The 20972-nt window shown below is 47.9% G+C and overlaps 1 protein-coding gene across 1 annotated transcript in view; it reads left to right on the plus strand.

Annotated features, from left to right (window-relative positions):
• atp8a1 (ATPase phospholipid transporting 8A1) overlaps positions 1-20972 on the plus strand; it is a gene marked incomplete at its 3' end in the record, with an annotated part of 287871 nt that overhangs the window by 259744 nt on the left and 7155 nt on the right. The gene's annotated exons all lie outside the window — the stretch shown is intronic.

Here is a 20972-nt window from a genome sequence, read left to right on the forward strand (position 1 = left end):
TTCTCACTGTGGTGGTAATGTTCTCACTGTGGTGGTAATGTTCTCACTGTGGTGGTAATGTTGTTACTGTGGTGGTAATGTTGTTACTGTGGTGGTAATGTTCTCACTGTGGTGGTAATGTTGTTACTGTGGTGGTAATGTTGTTACTGTGGTGGTAATGTTGTTACTGTGGTGGTAATGTTCTCACTGGTGGTAATGTTCTCACTGTGGTGGTAATGTTCTCACTGTGGTGGTAATGTTGTTACTGTGGTGGTAATGTTGTTACTGTGGTGGTAATGTTCTTACTGTGGTGGTAATGTTCTTACTGTGGTGGTAATGTTGTTACTGTGGTGGTAATGTTCTTACTGTGGTGGTAATGTTGTTACTGTGGTGGTAATGTTCTTACTGTGGTGGTAATGTTGTCACTGTGGTGGTAATGTTCTCACTGTGGTGGTAATGTTCTTACTGTGGTGGTAATGTTCTCACTGTGGTGGTAATGTTGTTACTGTGGTGGTAATGTTGTTACTGTGGTGGTAATGTTGTTACTGTGGTGGTAATGTTACTGTGGTGGTAATTAGGCTTGGGCGGTATAATTTTTTTCATACCGTCATAATCTGCTGACATAATACCCCGGTATACGGTATATGACGGTATGACTTTCATTTCCATCAGCGGGGGGGGGGGGGGGGGCGGAGCTAACAATATACTCGTTATCACCATACATAACGCTTATATTGAAACACGTTGACATTAGGGCCGTTCTTTCAACCTAAAAGTGCACTTTCTTCAACCTCAAACCTAAATTCCTTAGCAACCTGTGTTACCAAGTAAACAAATCACGGAACGATAGCCAGTTAGCCCGCACCAGCCTAGTACTACTAACGTTAGCTCCCGGAACGATGGCCAGTTAGCCCGCACCAGCCTACTACTACTACCGTTAGCTCTCAGAACGATAGCCAGTTAGCCCGCACCAGCCTACTACTACTAACGTTAGCTCCCGGAATGATAGCCAGTTAGCCCGCACCAGCCAGGTACTACTAACGTTAGCTCCCGGAACGATGGCCAGTTAGCCCGCACCAGCCAGGTACTACTAACGTTAGCTCCCGGAACGATGGCCAGTTAGCCCGCACCAGCCAGGTACTACTAACGTTAGCTCCCTGAACGATGGCCAGTTAGCCCGCACCAGCCAGGTACTACTAACGTTAGCTCCCGGAACGATGGCCAGTTAGCCCGCACCAACCAGGTACTACTAACGTTAGCTCCCGGAACGATGGCCAGTTAGCCCGCACCAGGCTACTACTACTAACGTTAGCTCCCGGAACGATGGCCAGTTAGCCCGCACCAGCCAGGTACCAACGCTAGCTCACAGAACGATGGCCACGTAACCCTCTGCTGGCGCGTGCTGTGCACTACAATCAACTCCGTGTCAGTGTAATAGCAGTCTGTGACGTCACGGTATTGAGAATCATACCGGCGGGATTTCGAAATATCCTGGTATACCGTAATACCGTCATACCGCCCAAGCCTAGTGGTAATGTTCTCACTGTGGTGGTAATGTTGTTACTGTGGTGGTAATGTTCTTACTGTGGTGGTAATGTTGTTACTGTGGTGGTAATGTTACTGTGGTGGTAATGTTGTTACTGTGGTGGTAATTACTGTGGTGGTCCTCCATGACTGAATGAATAGAGGAAATACTCTGAGATGGAGAGATGGTGGGGGGGGGGGGGGGGAGTGATGACAGACGGCCTTCACTCCGCCCGGTCGTTAAGCATGATGAATGGCATGGAGGAAGAAAGCCGGGGGGTTGGCGTGTTCGTAGAGCAGGCGGGCGGCTCTTTGAAATGTCAGCTCCCATTCTGCTGCAATAGTGCAGATGCTTACATAAGGCTGTTGGTTAAACTCTCCTCCATCACGAGCCCGGAGGAGGCGAACAGAGAGGCTCCTGGGCCGGCCGGCGCGACTCTCACGTTGCACCCCCCCTCTCTGCCGTGTTTAGAAGCGCTTATCAAAGAGGAGGACGAGGTTTTAGACGGCTTTAAGCTCTCCGCGCACTAAATCTTCCAGCCGCTCGCGACCTGAAGGGAAGCTTCGTAACCGAGGCCAGGTTAGACTCCAAGCTTGGTAACGAGGCCACGTTAGACTCCAAGCTGGTTAACGAGGCCACGTTAGACTCCAAGCTGGTTAACGAGGCCACGTTAGACTCCAAGCTGGTTAACGAGGCCACGTTAGACTCCAAGCTGGTTAACGAGGCCACGTTAGACTCCAAGCTGGTTAACGAGGCCAGGTTAGACTCCAAGCTGGTTAACGAGGCCACGTTAGACTCCAAGCTGGTTAACGAGGCCACGTTAGACTCCAAGCTGGTTAACGAGGCCAGGTTAGACTCCAAGCTTGTTAACGAGGCCACGTTAGACTCCAAGCTTTGTAACCGAGGCCACGTTAGACTCCAAGCTTTGTAACCGAGGCCACGTTAGACTCCAAGCTGGTTAACGAGGCCATGTTAGACTCCAAGCTTGTTAACGAGGCCAGGTTAGACTCCAAGCTGGTTAACGAGGCCACGTTAGACTCCAAGCTGGTTAACGAGGCCAGGTTAGACTCCAAGCTGGTTAACGAGGCCACGTTAGACTCCAAGCTGGTTAACGAGGCCAGGTTAGACTCCAAGCTGGTTAACGAGGCCAGGTTAGACTCCAAGCTGGTTAACGAGGCCACGTTAGACTCCAAGCTGGTTAACGAGGCCACGTTAGACTCCAAGCTGGTTAACGAGGCCAGGTTAGACTCCAAGCTGGTTAACGAGGCCACGTTAGACTCCAAGCTGGTTAATGAGGCCACGTTAGACTCCAAGCTGGTTAACGAGGCCAGGTTAGACTCCAAGCTGGTTAACGAGGCCACGTTAGACTCCAAGCTGGTTAACAAGGCCACGTTAGACTCCAAGCTGGTTAACGAGGCCACGTTAGACTCCAAGCTGGTTAACGAGGCCACGTTAGACTCCAAGCTTGTTAACGAGGCCACGTTAGACTCCAAGCTTGTTAACGAGGCCAGGTTAGACTCCAAGCTGGTTAACGAGGCCAGGTTAGACTCCAAGCTGGTTAACGAGGCCACGTTAGACTCCAAGCTGGTTAACGAGGCCACGTTAGACTCCAAGCTTGTTAACGAGGCCACGTTAGACTCCAAGCTTGTTAACCGAGGCCACGTTAGACTCCAAGCTGGTTAACGAGGCCAGGTTAGACTCCAAGCTGGTTAACGAGGCCAGGTTAGACTCCAAGCTTGTTAACCGAGGCCACGTTAGACTCCGGCAGGCTGAGCGGACACCATGAGCATGGTGGTCGGTATGCTGGCTCACTGGGAATTCACCTGCTGGTCAGAGGGAAGGTTACAGGTTCCATCCCCTCAACAAGCCTGTTGTGTCCATCCCTGTCGGAAGAGTCCTTGAGCAAGGCACAACAAACTCCGACCTGCTCCAGGGGCATCACACATGGCTGACCCCTCTGTTAAGATGGCCGTGTGTGTGTATGGGTGCCTCTGAGGGACATGTAAACTATGCTCCTGCATTATGTGTGTCATGGTGATGGATTGCTGTAAAATCCCGATTACTCTGCGTCAGCTGCAGCGGCCGCCCAGTGCTGGAAAACTGCCCTCCAGGGTTTCCACTGGAACACATCGGATGCCGGTCCGCGCGTCCCGGAGAAGTTCCTGTCAAACACCATCTGTTTATCGAGCTCATTGCCATAACGTTATACCCGATGCTCAGTCGTCAATCAAAACAGTTACCATTCATAATAATGTACTGTAGCAGCCACAACGTGTCCGCGTAACGGCGGGTCTATGAACGCTACGCAAAGCGGACGGCATGTTGTCGCCACGGTTTGGAAGCGCTCACGAACACAAAGCATCGTTTGTATCTGTTAGTTAGACGACACTACGGCAGCTGGAGTCCAATGCAACGCACTTTGGAATCTTGCACGGTTCAACTTCCACCGTGTGCTTCCCGCGGGAACGCCACCTGGCAGGCCACATGCATCCGATTGGCCAAAAGCAACAGCTCCCTGCATCACTAACCAATCAGATGTGTTTGGCCCGCTGAGTGGCGTCCCCGGGGTCGCGTCGGAAAACTAAGACCACCGTCACGTTCCTCGTCAAGAACCACCTGTCGGTCGGGGGCTGGGAAATATTTATTCTTATTATTTCTATCTTTAAAAAAAAAAAGTATTCAGCTTAAAGCTGCTGGTGGCTCTGAGAGTCTGTGTGGAACCTGTTGTGCTGCACGGGTTTGAGAAGTGAAGCAGCTTGAGAAGTGAAGCAGCCTGAGAAGTGAAGCAGCCTGAGAAGTGAAGCAGCTTGAGAAGTGAAGCAGCTTGAGAAGTGAAGCAGCTTGAGAAGTGAAGCAGCTTGAGAAGTGAAGCAGCTTGAGAAGTGAAGCAGCTTGAGAAGTGAAGCAGCCTGAGAAGTGAAGCAGCTTGAGAAGTGAAGCAGCCTGAGAAGTGAAGCAGCTTGAGAAGTGAAGCAGCTTGAGAAGTGAAGCAGCCTGAGAAGTGAAGCAGCTTGAGAAGTGAAGCAGCCTGAGAAGTGAAGCAGCTTGAGAAGTGAAGCAGCCTGAGAAGTGAAGCAGCTTGAGAAGTGAAGCAGCCTGAGAAGTGAAGCAGCCTGAGAAGTGAAGCAGCTTGAGAAGTGAAGCAGCCTGAGAAGTGAAGCAGCTTGAGAAGTGAAGCAGCTTGAGAAGTGAAGCAGCTTGAGAAGTGAAGCAGCTTGAGAAGTGAAGCAGCTTGAGAAGTGAAGCAGCTTGAGAAGTGAAGCAGCTTGAGAAGTGAAGCAGCCTGAGAAGTGAAGCAGTTTGAGAAGTGAAGCAGCTTGAGAAGTGAAGCAGCTTGAGAAGTGAAGCAGTTTGAGAAGTGAAGCAGCTTGAGAAGTGAAGCAGCTTGAGAAGTGAAGCAGCTTGAGAAGTGAAGCAGCTTGAGAAGTGAAGCAGCTTGAGAAGTGCTTGAGAAGTGAAGCAGCGAAGTGAAGCAGCTTGAGAAGTGAAGCAGCTTGAGAAGTGAAGCAGCGAAGTGAAGCAGCTTGAGAAGTGAAGCAGCTTGAGAAGTGAAGCAGCTTGAGAAGTGAAGCAGCTTGAGAAGTGAAGCAGCGAAGTGAAGCAGCTTGAGAAGTGAAGCAGCTTGAGAATTGAAGCAGCCTGAGAAGTGAAGCAGCTTGAGAAGTGAAGCAGCTTGAGAAGTGAAGCAGCTTGAGAAGTGAAGCAGCTTGAGAAGTGAAGCAGCTTCAGAAGTGAAGCAGCCTGAGAAGTGAAGCAGCTTGAGAAGTGAAGCAGCTTCAGAAGTGAAGCAGCAGCTTGAGAAGTGAAGCAGCTTCAGAAGTGAAGCAGCCTGAGAAGTGAAGCAGCTTGAGAAGTGAAGCAGCTTGAGAAGTGAAGCAGCTTGAGAAGTGAAGCAGCTTGAGAAGTGAAGCAGCCTGAGAAGTGAAGCAGCCTGAGAAGTGAAGCAGCTTGAGAAGTGAAGCAGCTTGAGAAGTGAAGCAGCTTGAGAAGTGAAGCAGCTTGAGAAGTGAAGCAGCCTGAGAAGTGAAGCAGCCTGAGAAGTGAAGCAGCTTGAGAAGTGAAGCAGCTTGAGAAGTGAAGCAGCTTGAGAAGTGAAGCAGCCTGAGAAGTGAAGCAGCCTGAGAAGTGAAGCAGCCTGAGAAGTGAAGCAGCTTGAGAAGTGAAGCAGCTTGAGAAGTGAAGCAGCTTGAGAAGTGAAGCAGCTTGAGAAGTGAAGCAGCCTGAGAAGTGAAGCAGCCTGAGAAGTGAAGCAGCTTGAGAAGTGAAGCAGCTTGAGAAGTGAAGCAGCTTGAGAAGTGAAGCAGCTTGAGAATTGAAGCAGAGCATGATAAGTGAAGCAGCTTGAGAAGTGAAGCAGCTTGAGAAGTGAAGCAGCCTGAGAAGTGAAGCAGCTTGAGAAGTGAAGCAGCTTGAGAAGTGAAGCAGCTTGAGAAGTGAAGCAGCCTGAGAAGTGAAGCAGCTTGAGAAGTGAAGCAGCTTGAGAAGTGAAGCAGCTTGAGAAGTGAAGCAGCTTGAGAAGTGAAGCAGCCTGAGAAGTGAAGCAGCTTGAGAAGTGAAGCAGCTTGAGAATTGAAGCAGAGCATGATAAGTGAAGCAGCTTGAGAAGTGAAGCAGCTTGAGAAGTGAAGCAGCTTGAGAAGTGAAGCAGCTTGAGAAGTGAAGCAGTGAAGCAGCTTGAGAAGTGAAGCAGCTTGAGAAGTGAAGCAGCTTGAGAAGTGAAGCAGCTTGAGAAGTGAAGCAGCCTGAGAAGTGAAGCAGCCTGAGAAGTGAAGCAGCCTGAGAAGTGAAGCAGCCTGAGAAGTGAAGCAGCTTGAGAAGTGAAGCAGCTTGAGAAGTGAAGCAGCTTGAGAAGTGAAGCAGCCTGAGAAGTGAAGCAGCCTGAGAAGTGAAGCAGCTTGAGAAGTGAAGCAGCTTGAGAAGTGAAGCAGCCTGAGAAGTGAAGCAGCCTGAGAAGTGAAGCAGCTTGAGAAGTGAAGCAGCTTGAGAAGTGAAGCAGCCTGAGAAGTGAAGCAGCTTGAGAAGTGAAGCAGTTTGAGAAGTGAAGCAAATAATATGATTTAATAAACTTCTATATGGCTAATATTTAAAATTCGAGCTCTTAAGAGGAAGAAGAGGAAGACGAGTTTTAACTGCACGTTAACCTTACTGTGATCCGGTCAGGGTCAGGGGTCAGGGTCAGGGTCAGGGTCAGGGCCCGGCTGGCCTGCCAGAACCTACACTGTGTTTAAATCTGTGACTGTGATCAAAACTAAGAGGGAAGTGGGAGCAAAGCCACATGGGGTCAAACACTGACCCAACTGATTTGTTTCGGAGCGGCGTTGCTCTCCAGTGCTCTACACTGTCTGCCACATGAGGTCAGAGGTCAGAGGAGACACAAGAGGATGGGATGAGGTTCTCTGCAGCCTCCCTGTCTCCAAAACAACAGGTGAAGCTGAAATAGATCTCAGAAGATTGACAGGGAAAGGTTTTTGTGTGTGTTTGTACAAGCCTGTGTGTGTGTGTGTGTGTGTGTGTGTGTGTGTGTGTACATGCCTCTACATGTGTGTGTGTGTGTGTGTGTGTGTGTGTGTGTGTGTGTGTGTGTGTGTGTGTGTGTGTGTGTGTGTGTGCCCACCCTGAGCAGGTTGCGAGCCCCTCCCTGGGCGCCCCCCAGTCTGTGTTATTGAGACAGAAGGAGGACAGGGCCACCGTCCTGCACATCAGTCTAGCTTCACGTCCTGTTGGCTGCATCACTCAAGAGCTCTATCAACAACACAGCTCTCTCTCTCTCTCTCTCTCTCTCTCTCTCTGCGGGGGAAAGCTCTTAGAGCCCCGGTCCCAAACCAAACACCAGTGAGGCACCCGGGCCGCGCCGCTCCACCATAGCCATAACAAAGACGGCCCCTAGAAGCCACACGCCGCATTAACGGCAGAATTCCTCCGTGGAAGTTCTGGGAGGAGGGCGGGTGCACTTCAGGCTGTTATGGTTAAACTGCACTTATCACAACACGTGACGGATGACGGGGCCTACAGTAAGACGCATCCACCGCTTTCTCAGACGCAGGAATTAAGGGTTTTACAACATTGTTGCACACAATGTAACTAGGAATGTGTGTGTTGGTGTACAGTATCCCTCAGAGATCCACATGTGTATACTGTATATGAATGAATGATCATTACATTTATACAGTGCTTTCTTCTAGACTCTAGCCTCAAAGTGCTCCCCACAATGTAGCTTGAACGGCTCAGGAGACTGGGATTGATATTTACATTTACATTTACATTTAGTCATTTAGCTGACGCTTTTATCCAAAGCGACTTACAAGTTCTGTACGACAAGCCATCAGGAAGGGCACAACTCTATCAGCTGAGCAACAATGTTCATCAAAGTGTTGAGTGCTACAGTGTAGGTTAGTTTATTAGGACAAGTGCATGACAGTACGGTTAGTTAGGGTTAGATTTTTTTATTGTTTTTTTTTTTTTTTTTTTTTATTCAGATAATGGTTGAAGAAGTGCGTCTTTAGTCGACGGCGAAAGATTGGACGTGATTCGGCTGTCCTAACTGGGGTGGGTAGTTCATTCCACCATTGTGGGGCAAGGACTGAGAATAGGCGACTTCTCTTTGATGACCCTCCCGGAGCTTGGATAGGAGTAGGTCTGAGGCGGCCAGAAGATGCAGAGCGTAGGGGTCTTGAGGGTGTGTAGTTAGAGACCATTGACCGGAGGTAGGCGGGAGCGGTTCCCTTTGCCGCACGGTATGCTAGGTCGAGGGCCTTGAAGCGGATTCGTGCAGCAATGGGGAGCCAGTGCAGGTCCCTAAGAAGTGGGGTGACATGGGCCGACTTCGGTAGGTTTGAGATCAGGCGGGCCGCTGCGTTCTGAATGAGTTGAAGAGGCTTAGTGGCAGTGGCCGGGAGGCCAGCGAGCAGTGCATTGCAGTAGTCGAGGCGGGAGATGACTGTTGATTGGACGAGGAGTTGGGTGGCTTCTTTTGTCAGGAAGGGGCGTATCCTTCTGACGTTGCTCAGGAGGAATCGGCAGGTTCTGGTCGTCGCTGCGATGTGAGCAGAGAAGTTCAACTGGTCGTCGAGGACAACACCAAGGTTCTTGGCGGTCGGGGACGCAGTCACAGCTGTATTCTCGACTGTGATTGAAAGGTCGGTTAGGGGGGAGGATTTGGCCGGCAGGTGGAGCAATTCTGTTTTGCTTAGGTTCAGTTTGAGGTGGTTGGACGTCATCCAGGCTGAGATGTCGGACAGACAGGCCGAGATCCGCTCAGAGACGTGGATATCTGAGGGAGGGAAGGAGAGGAAGAGTTGAGTATCGTCGGCATAACAATGGTAGGAGAAGCCATGAGACGTGATAATGTTACCCAGTGATTTAGTGTAGAGGGAGAAGAGAAGGGGTCCTAAAACCGAGCCCTGGGGGACACCCGTCCGCAGGGGGCGGGTGGCCGACAGGGTCCCTCTCCATGACACTTGGTAGGAGCGGTCATTGAGGTATGATGACAGCCATGTCAGCGCAGAGCCAGCCACTCCCATTCCTGCGAGGGCCGCAAGGAGGATCTGGTGGTTGACTGTGTCGAAGGCTGCAGATAGATCAGCCAATTAAGGGGGGAGGGATGATTAGGTGGCCTTGATGTCAGAGACCTGATTGGGAATTTGGCCAAGGAACGTCGGGGAACCCCCTACTCTTTGCGATAGGCGCCCTGGGTTATTTAATGACCAAATTCAGTCAGGACCTCGGTTTAATGTCTCATCCAAAGTATGGCACTCACAGCTGTACGGTGTCCCTATCACCGTAACAGTCCGGAGGACAGAGTGTCTCCCTGCTGGACAACAACACCACCAGGTCCAGAGGACAGAGTGCTCCCTGCTGAACAACAACACCACCAGGTCCAGAGGACAGAGTGTCTCCCTGCTGGACAACAAGACCACCAGGTCCGGAGGACAGAGTGTATCCCTGCTGGACAACAACACCACCAGGTCCAGAGGACAGAGTGCTCCCTGCTGGACAACAACACCACCAGGTCCAGAGGACAGAGTGTCTCCCTGCTGGACAACAACACCACCAGGTCCAGAGGACAGAGTGTCTCCCTGCTGGACAACAACACCACCAGGTCCAGAGGACAGAGTGTCTCCCTGCTGGACAACAACACCACCAGGTCCAGAGGACAGAGTGTCTCCCTGCTGGACAACAACACCACCAGGTCCAGAGGACAGAGTGTCTCCCTGCTGGACAACAACACCACCAGGTCCAGAGGACCGAGTCTGAGTCCATGGTCTCTCTTAACCCAACGCTGCTCTAGAAATCATAATAATGTACCAGTCCATGGTCTCTCTTAACACATTGAGATTGGTCGCTGTGGGCGTATGGCCGTTTGTGTCAGCGTTTTGTTCAATGGAGAGAATGCCGTGTTTGCGAGTGCTAAAACTATATTAAATATTATAGCTATGGATCTAATAACGTTGTCGATTGTCAGTGAGTTTCTTCTGGTCAACATGCAAAAAACGGATTGTTTTTTCATCCGTCCATTTGGTATGGTATGTGTTACGAAGGATCAGATTAAACCGAGTATATATATTTATTTGTTGATATATATTGAATAGTATTTGTATATCGTTTGATATCCCTTGTATATTCCTTGTACATATACACGGAATATCCCTTTAGCCTACTATAGCCCATAATAGTTCATTCTCCTATTGGACAAAGGACCAGGCGCCAGGGGACCAGCCCCCGGAGTCAAGTTCAAAGTTACCGACAAGACATGTCTGTACTAGCCCCGGCCCTGCCCAGGGATACGGCGACAGAAATGAGAGTGGCACTATTTGTTCACCGTGCATATAAATATGGCGTAAGTGAATACAGAGGCACTTAGTCAGAAACTTAGTAACCAACGTGAAGCCTCACCCACGATACGACGTGCGGTGAAGTATGGCCTGTTTGGCCCCAGAATAGCATTGAGACCGCGTGCGAATTAATAACTGAATTGTCAGAGTTTGGCACTGTACCGTCGAGTGCGACGTATTTCTATTAAGTTAATAATAGTCTATTGTGTATGGTGCATCGTGCGGTTAGAGTTCTAAAGTGACCAGCATCTCCAACGCTTCCTCGTGTTAGCTAGATTCTTATCCAGGCTGGGCCGACCACATGGCGCTTTCATCCGAGGAGATCTAGGCGAGGACCGAATGGACATGTACACTGGATTACCTACCCGACGTCAGCATAGCCCTGTGCGGCTGGAATATATATTTGCTTTGGTACAGTGATTTGTGGAGCGGATAATCGCCGACGCCTGTGAGTGTTGGATTTACCCCCGAGAGGAGTCAAGGTCGAGTCGGCGCTCAGAGAGCCTGAGGCCGCCTAGCTTTCTTCACTGTGGAGCTACAGCCTACAAGAGAACCAAGCTGTATTCGTCTGCGGATCAAGAGTCTATCGCACTGTCTTCTGTACTCGAAGTCTCCCTAGATATCGTTGACCAGACGTTCTACTACCGACAGCTCTCCTACCCCCCCTGCCGGCTTACAACCGGGAGGACCCCTTCCAGTATATCCCGCTATATCATTAAGTGTACCATAGATATAATTCCCTAAGAGCCAGGTTGTATACTTGCCTCCTGCGTAACCAGAGAATGGACATTCAGTGTTGATTTGCCTACGAATACTCATTTGCCTTACAAGTGCAATCAAATGTAATATAAGTATCATATGTACCTTTTGCTCCATTAAATACTTGATTAATACCTTTGACTGGAACCGATTTCATTGTGGGAAGTGTTCATCATATTCATATATTGTGTACTGTATGGCCAGTAGTTAAAGTACATAAAGCGGTAGTGGTTTAATGATACCATACTTATCAATACAGTCAGGGAATTGTACCCCTCAGTTACAGTATGGTTTGAGTGATTCTGAGTAATCCCAGGAAAAGACGCGAAAACAGCCCTTTAGTTAAATCCACTTATCACGTTGCCATTTTTCACCTGATTATCGAATCTTCCTGAAATCAACGCTAGATTATCGTTATTATGTCTCCTCATGCACGCATGAAAGGGGGCTTGGAGCGGGGCGCCCCTCCGTGCTGTGATGTTGCACAGGCTGCCCAGATGAATTATGAATGGCAATAGCGAATAAAAGAAAAACGGATCCAATAACGAGTATACTCGTTGTCTGGCGCTCAACGATTGGCGGGCTAACACGAGTTAAAGGGGAACTATTTTACTATTTCTTTCACTATTTGGGCACTTTTACACAATTCCTGTGAGTCTATGGAACACCTCTGTAATATATATATTTTTTTTATTCATTGTTTTGTATTTCTAATCAAGTCCTCAAAAACAGCATTTTTCTACCTCAAGATCTCGAGCCGTTTTGAGCCTGGGCTCCTAAACCACTGCGCAGCGTCGTCTTCGCCTGAACATTAACATGCAGCGGTGTCTCTCTGACATCACATATAGGGCACATTTTCAAATGACTCAGTTCAGTGAGGGTGAATATTGTGAGAGGAGAATTGGAAGAATGCGCCAATATGAGAATTTTGAGACATAGATCATATTAATATAAGTTCACATAGCTAGGAAACAATGCTAAACACTCAAAAAGGCCATTTATAAGATAGTTCCCCTTTAACTCGTTGTTGGCGCAGAGAGGGTTAACACAACACTGCTCTAGAAATCGTATACCAGTCCATGGTCTCTCTTAACACAACGCTGCTCTAGAAATTGTATACCAGTCCATGGTCTCTCTTAACACAACGCTGCTCTAGAAATCGTATACCAGTCCATGGTCTCTCTTAACACAACGCTGCTCTAGAAATCGTATACCAGTCCATGGTCTCTCTTAACACAACGCTGCTCTAGAAATCGTATACCAGTCCATGGTCTCTCTTAACACAACACTGCTCTAGAAATCGTATACCAGTCCATGCCAAGTATGTATGCATAAGGACACACGTGGGAGCTCTCACACACACACACACACACACACACACGCACACGCACACGCACACACACGCACACTCACACACACACACACACACACACATTCTGTTACCCAAGTTGCTCTGTCAGCTGAACTGCAGATATTGTCCTTTTGAAATGTAGATGTCACGCAATTCTTAACACACACACACACACACACACACACAGACACACAGACACACACACACACACACACACACACACCAGCCCATGTGCTCCTTGATGACCCTCAGGAATGGTTACCATCAGGACTGGTTGTATTGATGTGTAGAAGCCCTTCCAGCTGCATACCTCCTCGCCTCCTCTCTCATTCCGTCTCTCTCCTCTTTGAACCCCTCATCTCTTGTTCTCCCTCTCTCTCTCCTTACCTCTTCCTCTCCCTCCTCTCCCTCTCTCTCTCTCTCTCTCTTTGTGAAACCCGACGCCTCCCTCTCCAAATATTTCCTTAAAGCTCTGGTTTCAGCTCGTTGTTATGCCAGGCCAGCGCCGTGCGGAGTCCCCCAGGTCCAATCTGAGCGCCGAGGCATCTGACCTCCATGCTGGTTCTCTCTCTCTCTCTCTCTCGCTCTCTCGCTCTCTCTCTCTCTCTCTCTCTCTCTCTCTCTCTCTCTCTCTCTCTCTCTCTCTCTCTCACTATGTCTCTCTCTTTCTGTCTCTCACTCTGTCTCTGTCTCTCACTCTCTCTCTCTCTGTCTCTATCTCTCACTATGTCTCTCTGTCTCTCACTCCGTCTCTGTATCTCACTGTCTCTCTCTCTCTCTCTCTCTCTCTCTCTCTCTCTCTCTCTCTCTCTCTCTCTCTCTCTCTCTCTCACACTCACACTGTCTCTCTCTTTCTGTCTCTCACTCTGTCTCTGTCTCTCACTCTCTATTTCTCTATCCTATCTCTCTGTATGTCACTCTCATTCTTTCTTTCTTTCTCTCTTTTCTTTCCCTCTCTTTCTTATCTCTTTCTCTCCCTCTTTCTTCTCTCTCTCCCTCTTATCTCTCTTATCTCCCTCTCTTTCTTCTCTCCTTTCTCCCTCTCTCTCGTCCCTCTTCTATCTGTCTCCTCTCTTCCTTCTCTCTCTCTTCATGCTCGTATCTCTATCCCTTCTCTCTTTCCTCTTTCTGTATCTCTCACACCCTTATATCTCTGTGTCCCTCCCTTCTCTTACTTGCTCTCTTAACTCGCTCCGTCTCTGTATCTCTTCCCTCTCTATTATCTCATCTCTCTCTCTTCCTTCTCTTTTCTTTCTCTCTCTCTTTGTCTCTCTCTCTGTCTCTCTCTCCTCCCTTCCCTACAGACCACTAGGGGTGTAAAGGTACACGTATCCGTACCGAAACGAACCGTTTCAGTGTGTACCGTACCGTACCGAACAGCTGTGTAGTGTACCGAACGAATACAACGGTATGTTAACCACTAACGACCGCCCACCGGGGGCTGTTTTTTTCACAATATAATATAATAATTATTATTTTTTAAGTCGATTATTAATTTCAATATAGAATATTCGTTGACAGCCCTACAAGTACAATTAGTTACTGCACACAACATCACCCCTGAGTGGGAACATGGAAAGCCAAACTTTCCCCCCACTGTACCGAAAAACCGTATTTCGTCCGGGCACTCGCTATCGTTAGCAGGACTCCATCTTGACACACTGGATGTCGATCGGTTGCAAATAACTCGATAAACAACATGATTTGGACGTATATACTATTATACAACCTGGAAATGGATCGGGTATTTCTACATCCCATAATAGGAATATTTCAGTTCCACGCTCATCGTCCAATGGCGCGAGGAAGATACGGTAAGATCCAGCGTTATTTTTCAACGTGTTCTTTACTAACTGCTCTAATGATCATATCACCCACACTAGATGAATGATATAACGTTGCCCACGGAATTATAAACGACCCCCCCCGCCCATCCGGTCAACATCAGATCATACTTAGTAACTCCTAGAAGCACGTCCAGTTGACATTTTTTATCTCGCACAGATTCCTATCAAACTGTATTTGATCATCAATATAATGCATTTGGGGCTATAAATCAAGTTCTGGAGAAAGCTGCAGAAAACAATAAAAACATACTTATACTTTAGACCGTATTTTAGTATGAATATGTGAATGAAAAAGTATAACGTTGCTACACCCTGAACAATAGATATAGGACGTTGAATGGGCCATAGTAATGTCAATTTAGCAATACAATTTAAAAAGTTATAGCCCTGCAAAGAAGGGGAACTTCTCCATGTTAAATAGGGCTGGCGAGGGATGGTAAATTATGAATTTAACCCCGGCGATCAAAGTGTTAAGGGGATGCAGACCAGAGAAAGACGTTTGTCTTGTTTACATCAGGGTCCCCCATTTTCAATTCATAGTGACATTTATGACATACTCAACATACATGACATTTATGGCATAGGGACATACATGACATACAGGTATTTAGTACTGTTACATTTGTGACATATACGGTATCCAAATATACAGTACTGTTACTCATAGATCCTGACAGAGTATATACATATGATGTGGAGGGGACTGTACATTAGGAGGGGGTGGGTGGGTGGGAGAGAAATATACATCCGGTGGTGAGGAGACTGTACATTTGGAGGGGGTGGGTGGATGGGAGAAAAAAATACATATACGGCGTGGAGAGAATATATACATGCGGTGGGGAGGAGACTGTCTATTAGGAGGTGGTGGGGGTGGGGGGTTTGGACATTTACGGTGGCCAGTTTCGAATTGCAGCCTTCCGTAGGTGCTCTTTAAGAGCGGTTTTGAATGTGGGTAGGGATTCACATTCCTGCTCTTCTCTCCGCACCCTTGAGTTAGATTCATGGTGTTGGTTTAGTCTTTTATTGTTTGGCCACTCGACTGAAAAAAGCATTTCATGGAAAAAAGTATTCTGTATTTTACTATGACAACTATTAAAGAAACTTGAAACTTGAAGCCAACTCTTTCATAAGAACCAACAGCTGCTGGACAAGTAGACGTGTTGAAAATGAAGGCGGTCAATCTTAGTCAGTGTGTTCTTTTAACACCGGTCCAAGTTAGTGTCATGTGGTCCAGGGTTTCCCCTAAAGCTCACAAGTCTTGAATTCCTAACTTAGTTGTCGAACGTTTCCCTGACAACTTTATCTGGAAATCGAGTTCTCTTTTTGATTTGAGCCTTCGCTTTACTTGTGCGTGCCACTGATTACTCCCATGTTGAAATACCTATCTTGATGTGAATCTACTTTCCTCCTCCTGTGTGTGTTTACTTCTCCTCCTTCTGATGTCTGCACAGACACAGCGCTGCACAGCCGTGCTTGTATTTCCTTGATCACGGCTTCTTAAATGATTGGGTCACACAACCCAAGATTGGTTTGCGGCCCTTCTTCTGGCGCTTACCTCACATGACAACAGTAGTAATAGGTTTGATATGTTTCAATGAGCCTGGGTCACATGACAACAGTAGTAATATGTTTGATATGTTTCAATGAGCCTGAGTCACATGACAACAGTAGTAATATGTTTGATATGTTTCAATGAGCCTGAGTCACATGACAACAGTAGTGATATGTTTGATATGTTTCAATGAGCCTGAGTCACATGACAACAGTAGTGATATGTTTGATATGTTTCAATGAGCCTGAGTCACATGACAACAGTAGTAATATGTTTGATATGTTTCAATGAGCCTGGGTCACATGACAACAGTAGTAATATGTTTCAATGAGCCTGGGTCACATGACAACAGTAGTGATATGTTTCAATGAGCCTGGGTCACATGACAACAGTAGTAATGTGTTTCAATGAGCCTGGGTCTCATGACGTGAAAGAAAACAGAAAGAAATGTTGGCTGTGTGGTCCATTTTATACCAAAATAACTCCTCCTTTCTGGGTTTATTGATAGCTCTTTTATTACAATAAGACAATCATATGCCCCAAAATAAATGTGTCATTTTAGGCTGGTCCTTACCACTCAGGTTTCATCACCAGCCACCCATCACTGGCGCTTCTTATAACGGTTTGCAACACTGGTGGGTGGTGGGGTGATGTGTCGGGCCGAAGGTGTGAGCAGGCTTTTGGCTTTCAGTCAAGGTCCAACAGCTGTGGATGACTCAGAGTAGGGGCCTGCATACAGTGCTCTTGGCTCACCGTCAAGGTTAAGCAGTGTTGCTTTCGGCCTGCAAAGGTGAGGGCCCTGAGTTCAGTGTCACGCCAGGTCAAAGGTGAGGGCCCCGAGTTCAGTGTCACGCCAGGTCAAAGGTGAGGGCCCCGAGTTCAGTGTCACGCCAGGTCAAAGGTGAGGGCCATGAGTTCAGTGTCACGCCAGGTCAAATGTGAGGGCCCTGAGTTCAGTGTCACGCCAGGTCAAAGGTGAGGGCCCTGAGTTCAGTGTCACGCCAGGTCAAAGGTGAGGGCCCCGAGTTCAGTGTCACGCCAGGTCAAAGGTGAGGGCCCCGAGTTCAGTGTCACGCCAGGTCAAAGGTGAGGGCCCTGAGTTCAGTGTCACGCCAGGTCAAAGGTGAGGGCCCCGAGTTCAGTGTCACGCCAGGTCAAAGGTGAGGGCCCCGAGTTCAGTGTCACGCCAGGTCAAAGGTGAGGGCCCTGTGTTCAGTGTCACACCAGGTCAAAAGCATATTACTATCAAAATGAAACAAAATAGTTATGGAAAATGTAACTATCATTACATTCAAACACAGAATTATATGGAAATAGTTTAGTATAGTATAGTTTATTACAAGGTTTTTATCCATTCTGTCTTTTGCATTGGTTTAGAAACAGGTCCCTGACTTGAAAACCTTTAAGAAACATGTCTTACATGTTCTATGTTGAATACCAATATGGGTTTTCCACCAAATTGTTCAATAATTAAAAAAAAATAAAGTCTTGGCAGCATCGCTACACATTACCCTCATTGAGATGCAAGGATATATGAATCTGCAAATAAGCAACAAGCACCCATTGATATTTACCAGGAATTACAAGTCAGCAGCTTATATTCTTTCAAGACATAATTTCTTTTGACATATTAGTGACATCACACATGCAACTCGGATTTCAGGGAAGCACTGAGAAGCTCTCGCTCTCCAGGGGAAGAAGGTGAACAAGGTGCTCTGGTGACAAGTTCTGCATAAATAACAATCTGTACATTCAAAGACATTGACTATAAGGAGTTAAGCATTAAAAAACGAGTTCATGAGTGGATGGGATCTTTAAAGAACATTGGGTCTCATTCTCCAACGGACTTACGACAAAAAGGGCTTTCTCTTAGGGCAATTTGAGACCTTTTCGGGCAAGACATGAATATAGACAATATATTATAATAAATATATATAATATATAATAAAGTTTTATTGGGACGGTTGGTGAATAAGTAAGTCCTTGGAGAATGAGACCCATTGTCTTATCCCTTTCACTGCCACACTACCAAACGGTTAACCCTTGCACTGCGACAATACAGATGGCTAACCCTTTCACTGCCACACGACAGCAGGTTAACCCTTTCACTACCACACTACAGAAGGTTAACCCTTTACTATCACACTACAGACGGTTAACCGTCTGTAGTGTGATGGTAAAGGGTTAACCTTATGTAGTGTGGTAGTGAAAGGGTTAAGCCAGCTGCCACCCCGTCTACACCTGTTCAGCTCACTCTGAAAGAGGACCAGCTGCCACCCCGTCTGCACCTGTTCAGCTGCCACCCCGTCTACACCTGTTCAGCTGCCACCCCGTCTGCACCTGTTCAGCTGCCACCCCGTCTACACCTGTTCAGCTGCCACCCCGTCTACACCTGTTCAGCTCACTCTGACAGAGGACCAGCTGCCACCCCGTCTACACCTGTTCAGCTCACTGTGACAGAGGACCAGCTGCCACCCCGTCTACACCTGTTCAGCTCACTCTGAAAGAGGACCAGCTGCCACCCCGTCTGCACCTGTTCAGCTGCCACCCCGTCTGCACCTGTTCAGCTGCCACCCCGTCTACACCTGTTCAGCTGCCACCCCGTCTACACCTGTTCAGCTGCCACCCCGTCTACACCTGTTCAGCTCACTCTGACAGAGGACCAGCTGCCACCCCGTCTACACCTGTTCAGCTCACTCTGACAGAGGACCAGCTGCCACCCCGTCTACACCTGTTCAGCTCACTCTGACAGAGGACCAGCTGCCACCCCGTCTACACCTGTTCAGCTCACTCTGAAAGAGGGCCAGCTGCCACCCCGTCTACACCTGTTCAGCTCACTCTGAAAGAGGACCAGCTGCCACCCCGTCTACACCTGTTCAGCTCACTCTGAAAGAGGACCAGCTGCCACCCCGTCTACACCTGTTCAGCTGCCACCCCGTCTACACCTGTTCAGCTGCCACCCCGTCTGCACCTGTTCAGCTGCCACCCCGTCTACACCGCACCTATTCAGCTCACTCTATGCCTGTGGCAATGGCTAATGGGGATCCGAATAAACTAAACTAAACTAAACTCTGACCCATAATTGGCTTTCATTTCCTGATGGCCTTGACATCTGGAGGGGAGATGATCGGAGGATATTCTCCAGATGAAAAAGAGGACATCACCCCTCTGTCCTATCCCAGCTTCGACCTGAGCCCCAGGAACTCTGTTGTCCCATGTGCCAGGGGCACTCGATCCCTCTGGTGGTCCTCATATTTACAGCCCTGTCATCACAGCAGTATATTATATCCGCAAAACCCCTCAATAAGATCCACTCAGACCTCAAACCCTCCCAGCCCCACGTCTGGCTCTGGGTCCTACAGGCATGTAAAACACAGCCGAAACATTCACAACAGCTGCGGTGCGGCAGCACGGGACACGCCGAGTGGAAAGAGCTTATCTATTTAACAGCCCTTGTTGATTTAGGGACTTCCAAGATACAGGGCCACTGAGGATGGATGGAGAGGCGTGTTGCACAGGAGGTCAGAGCGGCGTGGTGTCGCGGCACGCCGACGTCTTTCATGTAGAGGTCTTCAGAGTGACCCTACGACGTGTAATAACCCGAGTCGCGGACCGCATCGATCCGTTTCACCAAAGGTCTCGGAGCCGCGACCCGGGCTTCAGCGGAGCGTATCTCCACCCCGAGGAGACGATGCGTTTATGGGCCTGGCTGGCGCATCGCTCCAGCAGATGATCCGGGGGATCATGGGATGCCGTTTAATAGGGGAAATCGTAGCGAGGTTCAGCGGGTTCCCGGCTTTGCCAAACGCCACCCGCCCCGCGCTCCCCCTTAGAAAAACAGGTCTCCTCCTAAAGGTCTTTTCGCTAAGTTGAAGAATAATTCTCCCAGTTGAATTGCAACACTAACAAAGAGGTCAGGCAGAGGATTGGTATTTCTTCACGTCAGGGGTGATTAACATCGTCAGGCTTAATCAGCCTGTGGAAATATTCTTTGGCCTCCAATCTGAACACGTTGGGCTGGCTCAGGGCATTCCTGAGGAATGGCTTACATGTCCGGTAGAAACTCAAAGGGAAAACCCACACTAAGGTTCAATTCACCTGTTATTTCTATAATATTATACACCTCCGTTTAATTTGGGAAATGAACAAGTCTCTCCTTGAAGGTGAATGCCACCCGTTCAGGAATCCACATGTGTTCTGTGGCCCCAGGACGGGTCTGGCAGTACCACAGATCAGAGAGAGAACCCTCCAATCTGGGATGTTTCTGGGCTGTACGATCTGCAGTCTGCTCCACAGGCTCTCACTTTGTGAGCACGTAACATGTTTGTGTGAGCTCTTACACCCAAAGGAGGTTTATATTCTAGCAGGTCTGAACCAGAAGAAAAGGGCAAAATGCTAAAATTAGGTATGGATGTACAGTAGTGCCACTCTCTTTAATAAGTAGATACAATATGGTGTAGTGTTGAAGTGTTTAAAGTGTCTAAAGTTAATTAAAACCTAATTTGGCTGTAAGAGCGCCACACGAACATAGCAGCCCCAGATCTTACATCCACCATGTTGAGGGATCTCTCTATGATGTCTCGCTTTAGGAGAAAGCATTATGTGAATTCTTACAATGGGTGATATAACTCCTAGGACACGATGACAGTAACCATGGTGATTTAACTTCTAGAAATGTATCAACCAATATACCAAACATTAGCTAGTTAACAATGCAACAAATTGCAGATTATTCTGACATCTGAGGTAACAGCCTATTTAAATGACATAAACTAAATGTCTGCTACCAATGTGATGTGATGACCCTTCCTTCTTTTATAGTTTCCTTGGTTTGGGAAACAGTTGTCTATGTTTAAAGATATTGACTGAACTGTCCCAGATCACTGCAATAACACAACGTATATTCTGTTTTAGGTTGGAATTTTTATTCAAATGCTGTCTGTGACAGAAAATGTCCCTGTAAATTAGTGACACAGCAAAGAAATACTTCTGTCAAATTATTATTGATACCTTATTGTAAATGGACTGCATTTATATAACAGCTTTTATCCAAAGCGCTTTACAAAATGCCTCACATTCACCCATTCACTCACACATTCACTCACATTCAGCCATTCACTCACACATT

This window comes from Notolepis coatsorum (assembly GCF_963971535.1).
Source record: "Notolepis coatsorum genome assembly, chromosome: 16".
Lineage (NCBI taxonomy): Eukaryota > Metazoa > Chordata > Actinopteri > Aulopiformes > Paralepididae > Notolepis > Notolepis coatsorum.